General features: G+C 45.7%; 1 protein-coding gene across 3 annotated transcripts in view; it reads left to right on the forward strand.

Moving 5' to 3' along the window:
- Positions 1 to 3,825: 3,825 nt before the first annotated feature.
- Positions 3,826 to 7,505, forward strand: part of FANCI (Fanconi anemia, complementation group I) — an 81,872-nt gene continuing 78,192 nt past the window's right edge. For 2 of the 3 annotated variants that reach the window (XM_011986319.1, XM_011986317.1), the window contains exon 1: positions 3,826 to 3,901. The gene's annotated coding sequence lies outside the window, so the exon portion shown is untranslated. Of the gene's footprint in view, positions 3,902 to 5,043; positions 5,165 to 7,505 lie in introns of all 3 variants that reach the window. The other variant, XM_011986318.1, reaches the window with a different exon arrangement.

Here is a 7,505-nt window from a genome sequence, read left to right on the forward strand (position 1 = left end):
GGTAAACCCACAACCTTCAGCGTGGGCATCATGGCCATCACGAGCATGTCACAGTGCTGCAGAGATTTTATTTATGGCCAGTTTTGGGGCCAGTTTATGGCCAGATTTGGGGGCCTGTTCCCAACACGTCTCAAAACAAAACAAAACAATACAAAAGACAAAACAAAACAACCTTATGAAGCACTATCTTATGCCAGGCACTTTTCTACAAATTGGTGATATAAATAGTGAGCAGTTAAACCTCTGCCTCAAACTCTACCAAACTGGAATTTCTTCCGTGTGGAGTAAACCAGTTCTCCTTAACAACCTGTGAGCTATCCAGGTAGTATTGTGTTTGTTTCTTTTACCATCTTAATGGTTTTTAAGTGTATAGTTCAGTAGTGTCAAGTATATTCACACTGTTGTGCAACAGATCTCCAGAACCTTTTCATCTTGCAAAACTGAGACTCTGTACCCATTAAGTAATAACTAATTTCCCCTCCCCCAAGACCCCAGAATCACCATCCTTCTTTCTGTTTCTATGAATTTTTTTTAAGATGGAGTTTTGCTCTGTCACCCAGGCTGGAATGCAATGGCATGATCTCAGCTCACTGCAACCTCCACCTCCTGGGTTCAAGCAATTCTCCTGCTTCAGCCTCCTGAGTAGCTGGGATTACAGGCACCTGCCACCACGCCTGGCTAATTTTTGTATTTTTAGTAGAGACAGGGTTTCACCATTTTGGCCAGGCTGGCCTCAAACTCTTGACCTCAGGTGATCCACCCTCCTTGGCCTCCCAAAGTGCTGGGATTACAGGTGTCAGCCACTGTGCCCGGCGTGTTACTATGAATTTGATGAGCTATCTCATATAAATGGAATCACGTACATTAGTATTTGTCTTTTGGTGACTGGCTTATTTCACTTTAGCATAATGTTCTCAAGGTTCACCCATGTTGTAGCACGTGTCAGAATTTCCTTCCTTTTAAAGCTGGATAATATTCCACAGTATGTATGTCCCACAATTTTTTTTTTTTTTTTTTTTTTTTGAGATGGAGTCTCACTGTGTCACTAGTCTGGAGTGCACTGGCGTGATCTCAGCTCACTGCAATCTCCGCCTCCCGGGTTCAAGCAATTCCCCTGCCTCAACCTGCTGAGTAACTTAGACTACAGGCGTGCGAGACCACACCCAGCTAATTTTTTGTATTTTTTTTTTTTTTAGTACAGACGGGGTTTCACCATGTTGGCTAGGATGGTCTTAATCTCCTGACCTTGTGATCTGCCCGCCTCAGTATCCCAAAGTATTGGGATTACAGGCTTGAGCCACTGCACCCAGTCGTATGTTCTATTCATACAATGAGGGACAATTGTGTTGTTTCTACCTTTTGGTTATTGTAAATAGTACTATTATGAACATAGATATACAAATATCTCTTTGAGATCCTGCTTTCGATTCTTTTGGATATATACCCAGTAGTGGGATTGCTGGAAGGAAGTAACACTTTCATGTGCTTCTAAGTTTGGCTCTTTATATGTGTTACCTTGATCATTCTCTCAAGCAGTGCTGCCCTTGATCCCAAGCAACTGGAGCTCTTGGGCTGGGTGGGAGCCTTATTGGTCCTCCTCTGCCCAGAGTCTAAGGAACCTAAAGGATGTGCCCACGTACCTTCCTTTAGATCATGCTCTAGGTACCTACTTAACCATCCTCAAATTTGCTTCCAGGGCCCAGAGAGGCCTTTTCCTAGGTCCACCCTCCCTAGAGTGGACCTGCTAGTATGTACAGCTCTAGCCCCAAAGGGTAGCTACAGGGCAGCTTTGTGGGGGAGTCATGGTGTGGATCTTCAGGCTGGGTATCCACATGCAGGCATAGGAAGCCTGAGACCTCACACTGCAGGACTGAGTTGGGAGTGGTAAGGGGATTCCATTTGTACTTTTTCTCTGGACTCCTGTAAATATTAATAGCTATAATGTTGTTAGATAAACAAGTACTATTGACAAGGTCTGAAGAACATTTAGTTCCATTACTGTAAACCTGTTTTTAACTGGCTGTATTTTCTAGAATCAGTGTATCACTAGCTTCTCAGTGTATAGTGTCTAGCTGATGAAACAGACGGATAAGATTTGCTCCTTAATTAAGGAAGCCTGCACCAGGGTGAAAAACCATTGTTGTTCATCTGAATGAATCTGTTCTTCTCTTCTTTTGCATATGTAACACCTATTAATGCAAATGGAAAACACAGATGATACATTCATGCAACAAGGGGAGACAAGAGCCCTGAAGCATCAATCCCAGTGGGTAGACACACAAGCAATTCAGTAAGTACGTCTGGGATACGCCAGTGGAGGCTCCGAAAGGCTAATGAGCCTGTCCTAGCTAACCAGACCCACAGATTCACGTCTGAATCCCACAAGTAGCCTGGGAGATTATGTGGGGAGATGAGGCAAAGTAATTTGTTTCCTTGGCAAGGTAAAGGATTCCTTTCAGGAATCATCTTCTACCTCAAGCTGCCGTATTAATTAAACATCACAGCTCAGTATTGGGACAGAAATGTAGAAGGAAAAAAGTGCCGAAGGGTCACAAGCAAGGAGCAGGTCTAGACAGCTGAGAGGCACCATTCTCCTCCAACAGCTATGTTTCTTCAATAACTGGCCATGTAGACCCGTTCTACCCCCGCGCACTGGGAGTCGAGTCAGGCTCCATACTGAGTGCTCCCTGATCTTAGCATTCCTTCACTTGCCATCCCACAGGCACCTCAAATTTGGTGAGTTCAAATCTGAAGGGTTCATCGTCACCCCATCATCCTTTTCCGGTGCTCCCTGTGTTAGTCAACTGCAGGATTAACTCCCCACCCCCCAACCCCAGTCGCTCAAGCCTGAACATTCCTCAACAACTCCCACACCCCCTCAAATCCGGATATTTGGGCTTCCTAAATCTCTACCTCCTAATCTCTTTCACATGCAGTCCACTCCTTTCTGTCCCCATTGCCGCGGTTGGGCCACCACCACCTATCTCTGGGACAACTTAGTCTCCTAAGGGGTCCTGCCTTCGGTCCTCCCCACCTGGCTCATCTCTTTTGAACAGTTTCTGCGGTACTCACCTGCCGGAGATAGCATTCTACAATGCGAACATAGTCATATCCTTCCCCTTCAGCGGTTCCCCACTGCCCCCAATGTGAAAAGGAGTTAGGAACCCCTGCCTTCCCACTCCCACCCAGCACCTTCGCCTTCTGAACTGGCCAGGGGCTCTCTTGCTTGCTCGTTGCTCTCAGACCCTTTGCACAAGGTGATCCGTCAACCCAAAACAGAATCTCGGCCCACCCTCTGTCGGTCTTCGCTCTACTGTCAGTTGTTCATTTAACAAATACTCGCTGCTTTTACCAGGCTACGCGCTAAACGCTGGGGTTACGCAAGGGGAGCGCAAGACAAAACAAAACAAAGAACAAACAAAAACCACAACCCACAAAAGTCCATTAAGACCCCTAGTAACAGGGGGCTTACATCTGAGGGGTTACTGTCTCTTGGCACAAGGTGGAGTATGAAATCCGCCTCTGCCTTCCAGGCTTTTCCAATGCCAAGACCTGCAGGGCCACCAGTTGTGAGTCCCCTCCCGCACTGACTACTCCCGCAACAGGACACGAGGGAAGCTGAACCTGTCGGGACACCGCGCCGGGCACGCTCAGGTCCCACAGCGCGTGCTCATCGGCAGTCCCGAGCGCGAGTTCGGACAGGCAGCGCCCCCCTCCGACTGTGAGCGGGGACATTCTAGAACTCCGCACGCTTCCCGGCACCCCTTGAGTCTTCATCTTACACCCCGCCCGCGGGTACTCGGACGGCGGAAGTGAGCCGCGAGGGCGGAACTTGTTGTTACGGGTAACGGAAGTGTGGCGGCGCTGGGTTGAGCGGGCTTTTTGGAAGTTTGTGGCGGAGGTGAGGCCGTGGTGACTGTAGAGCGGCTCGCGAGTTGCTCGGGCTCGGGCTGTGGGACTGGGACCCTAGGAGGGAGCGGTTTCGTGGGGGAAAGGAGGCTCGTGTTCTGACTTGGCGTTCTGTGGCCTGGAAAGTAGACGCTCTCCGCTGTCTCGCGCTGCCTGCTTCAGCTTTCGCAGTTCCCTCCTAGGGGTGTGCCTCAGTGGGAGCCCCTCCGGTTAAATTCTTCTCCCTTGGTCGAGGTTCAGCTCTTCTGAGAAATTTCCCTTAACCTGGCTTTGCATATGTTGTCCAGTCACGGTCTCCATCACCAGCTGCTTCGTGTTATAGTTTCTGTATTTGCGTTCACGGCTTGTTAACTGAAGAACCCGGAAGGGAAGGCCGCAGCGTTTCCCGCCGGCGGAGCTCTGCCATTCTCGGATCTTGACTTCAGATCTCTGATGCTCTCCGGCGTCTCTTGACAAGAAATTTACTTCGCGCTCAGGGAATTCACAGCCACCCGCCTGTGGTCTTACCTCTGGTTTTAGGATGATTTAAGCAAATGTGCCTAGATTGATATAAACGTATTCCCCTCCGAAGCCGCCTGTCCCTTCTGGCTGGACACCTTATTAGGTTGGTGTGCCCTATTTGCATCCGGTAGTTCAAAGCATGAGATCTTGGAGTCTGGAGCTGGACAGACTTGGGTTTCACTTCTCTCTATGCGACTTGCTAACCTTCTAATCTTGGGGAAAATTCCCTAATCTCTGAATCCCAAAAATTGTTCATTTAAAATGGGGCTAATATTACACGTACTTAATAGGTGGTATTGTGAAGGTCATGTTAATGAACGTAAAGTGCTGGGCCCAGTGTCTTCCCTATTATAGGGGTTCAATAATTTGTTCAACAAATATTTGTTAGTTACCTAGTTTGAGCTAGGTACTGTGTTAAGTGCTGGAGATACAGTGATAAAAACAGCTACGGTCCCTGTCCTTACGGGACTTATAGTCTAGTGGGAGATAACATTTGTTAATCTGATAATTACACATGTAATATTAAAAATTGGTGACAGTATGTAAGAGAGTTTACTGGTTCCATGAGAGGATGTACTACGGAAACGTTTAACCTAGACTGAGATAGATAGATAGATTTTTTTTTTCTTTGAGATGGCGTCTCCCTCTGTCGCCAGGCTGGAGTGCAGTGGCGCTATCTTGGCTCACTGCAACCTCCACCTCCTGAGTTCAAGTGATTCTCCTGCCTCAGCCTCCCGAGTAGCTGGTACTACAGGTGTGAGTCACCACGCCCGGCTAATTTTTTTGTATTTTTAGTAGAGACGGGGTTTCACCATGTTGGCCAGGATGGTCTTGATCTCTTGACCTCGTGATCCGCCCTCTTTGGCCTCCCAAAATGCTGAGATTACAGGCGTGAGCTACTGCGCCCGGCCTAGATTGACTCTTTGTGGAGATGTGTATACAGCTAAGATCTGAAGGATTTGTAGGAATTAGTAATAAAAGATCGGGGGGCAGTGGATGGAAAGAGGAATATTTATTTAAGTTCCAGCTGCAAACATGTGGAAGGGCCTGTGGCAGAAAGAACTTGGAGATTTAAAGGACTGGAAGCAATTCTGTATGGCTGGAGCAGAGTGATGAAGGGGAGTTAGGCATGGGTCAGACTTTGCAGGACTTAATTTTATCCTTACTTAACGATTTGGGACTGATAAGAAAGCAATGGAAGCCACTGAAGAGCTTTAAGATGAGGATGGCATGGAGGGAAGATAAGTCAGATAATCAGATTTGTGTTTCAAAAACATCACTTTAGTGGCTGCACAGAGGGGACAAGTTAGGAAACGATTGCAGTAGTTCAGGTGAGAGATGATGGGGGTTTGGAGTAATGTGTCAGTAGTGGAGATAGAGAAAAGTAGACAGATTTGGGAGATTTTTAGTAGGTAACATTGACAGGACTTGGAATGGATGTGGTGAAGGATGAAGGCAAAGTTGTTAAGAATGTTACCCAGGTTTCTGGTTTGAGCAGCTGAGTGGATGATGGTACCATTTATGGAGATGGGAAACACAGGAGGAAGAAGAGGAACAGATTTTCTTTCTACTAGGCTGTATTTCCCCCTTCTATTTTCATAGCTACTCACTGAATTCTATCTGCTTCATGTGCCTCCATTTCATCCCATCTTTTCTAGTCTCCAGTCACCACCCTAGTACAGTTCTTTATTATTTCCACTAAAATAACTTCCAAATGGTCTCTTAGCATTTGCTGTTTCTCCTTACCTTCTCCCCACTTTAATCTGCACAAAGATGCTAGTTTCTGTTTCCTCAAACACTTGCAATCTTGTGAGATTGTCTTTTGCTCAGAATTTTTTAATGGTTCTCAGTGATTTACGAAATAGAATCTAAATTCCTTAACCTGTTTACTCGCAGCCTATCTTTCCAGCCTTCCTACTCACTATTTTCCTACTTGGAGTCTATCTCAGCCATTTTACTCATTTTCCCCAAATAAGTTTCTCATTTCCCATATGAATGCCTTTGTTCATGATACCCTTCTCAATAATGTATACAACCTGGTTGTCTTGACTATTTAAATTTAATCTCTAAGTTCCAGTTCAAGCTTTCCTCTGATGGGAAGCCTTGACATTTAAGAACACAATTACATCTTTTACCTTGGTAACTTCTCACCTTTTCTTTCTTTTTTTCTTTTTCTTTTTCTTTTTTTTTTTTTTTAGACGGAACCTCGCTCTGTCACCCAGGCTGGAGTGCAGTGGCGCGATCTCGGCTCACTGCAAGCTCCGCCTCCCAGGTTCACGCCATTCTCCTGCCTTAGCCTCCCAAGTAGCTGGGACTACAGGCACCTCCCACCACATCCGGCTAATTTTTTGTGTGTTTTTAGTAGAGACAGGGTTTCACCGTGTTAGCCAGGATGGTCTCAATCTCCTGACCTAGTGATCTGCCTGCCTCAGCCTCCCAAAGTGCTGGGATTACAGGCGTAAACCACCGTGCCCCGCCTCTTTTTTTTTTGTTTTTTTGAGGCAGGGTCTTACCTTGTTGCCTAGGCTGGAGTACAGTGGCATGATCATAGCTCACTGCAGCCTCACACTCTTGGGCTCTCCTTCTCACTTGATTTTATACCATTTAATTGGCACATAGCATTTATAGTGCTATTGGTTCATTTATTTGTTAAATACTTTATTACATGCTTATGATAATATATAATGCATTACATACTTGATATGCTGTTAAGTGGAGGCTTTGTTCTAGGTAGTATGGTGAGCAGATGATAACAAGTGTGGGCAAAAATTATGAAACCACTTGATTAGAATATAAGTTCCTAATAAGGCAATTCCAGGGAATTTTCAAGATTATTTTGGTTAGCTTAAGAATCATCTCACCACTGAACTTAAGAAGAAGAAGAAAAAAAAAATCACCTACTCAAAGATAGTTAGTCCTAAGTTTGTTGAGCACCCATTGCATAATAGGTATGAAATATTCAGTTAACAGGGAAGGAAAAAAAATCAAGTTTGTTCATTTCTGGAATCTTCACCCACCTCTGATGCTTTTTCCTTATAGTTCTGTGATATGAGCAACAATGGACCAGAAGATTTTATCTCTAGCAGCAGAAAAAA

The sequence above is a fragment of the Mandrillus leucophaeus genome, unplaced genomic scaffold (assembly GCF_000951045.1).
Source record: "Mandrillus leucophaeus isolate KB7577 unplaced genomic scaffold, Mleu.le_1.0 Scaffold297, whole genome shotgun sequence".
Classification (NCBI taxonomy): Eukaryota; Metazoa; Chordata; class Mammalia; order Primates; family Cercopithecidae; genus Mandrillus; species Mandrillus leucophaeus.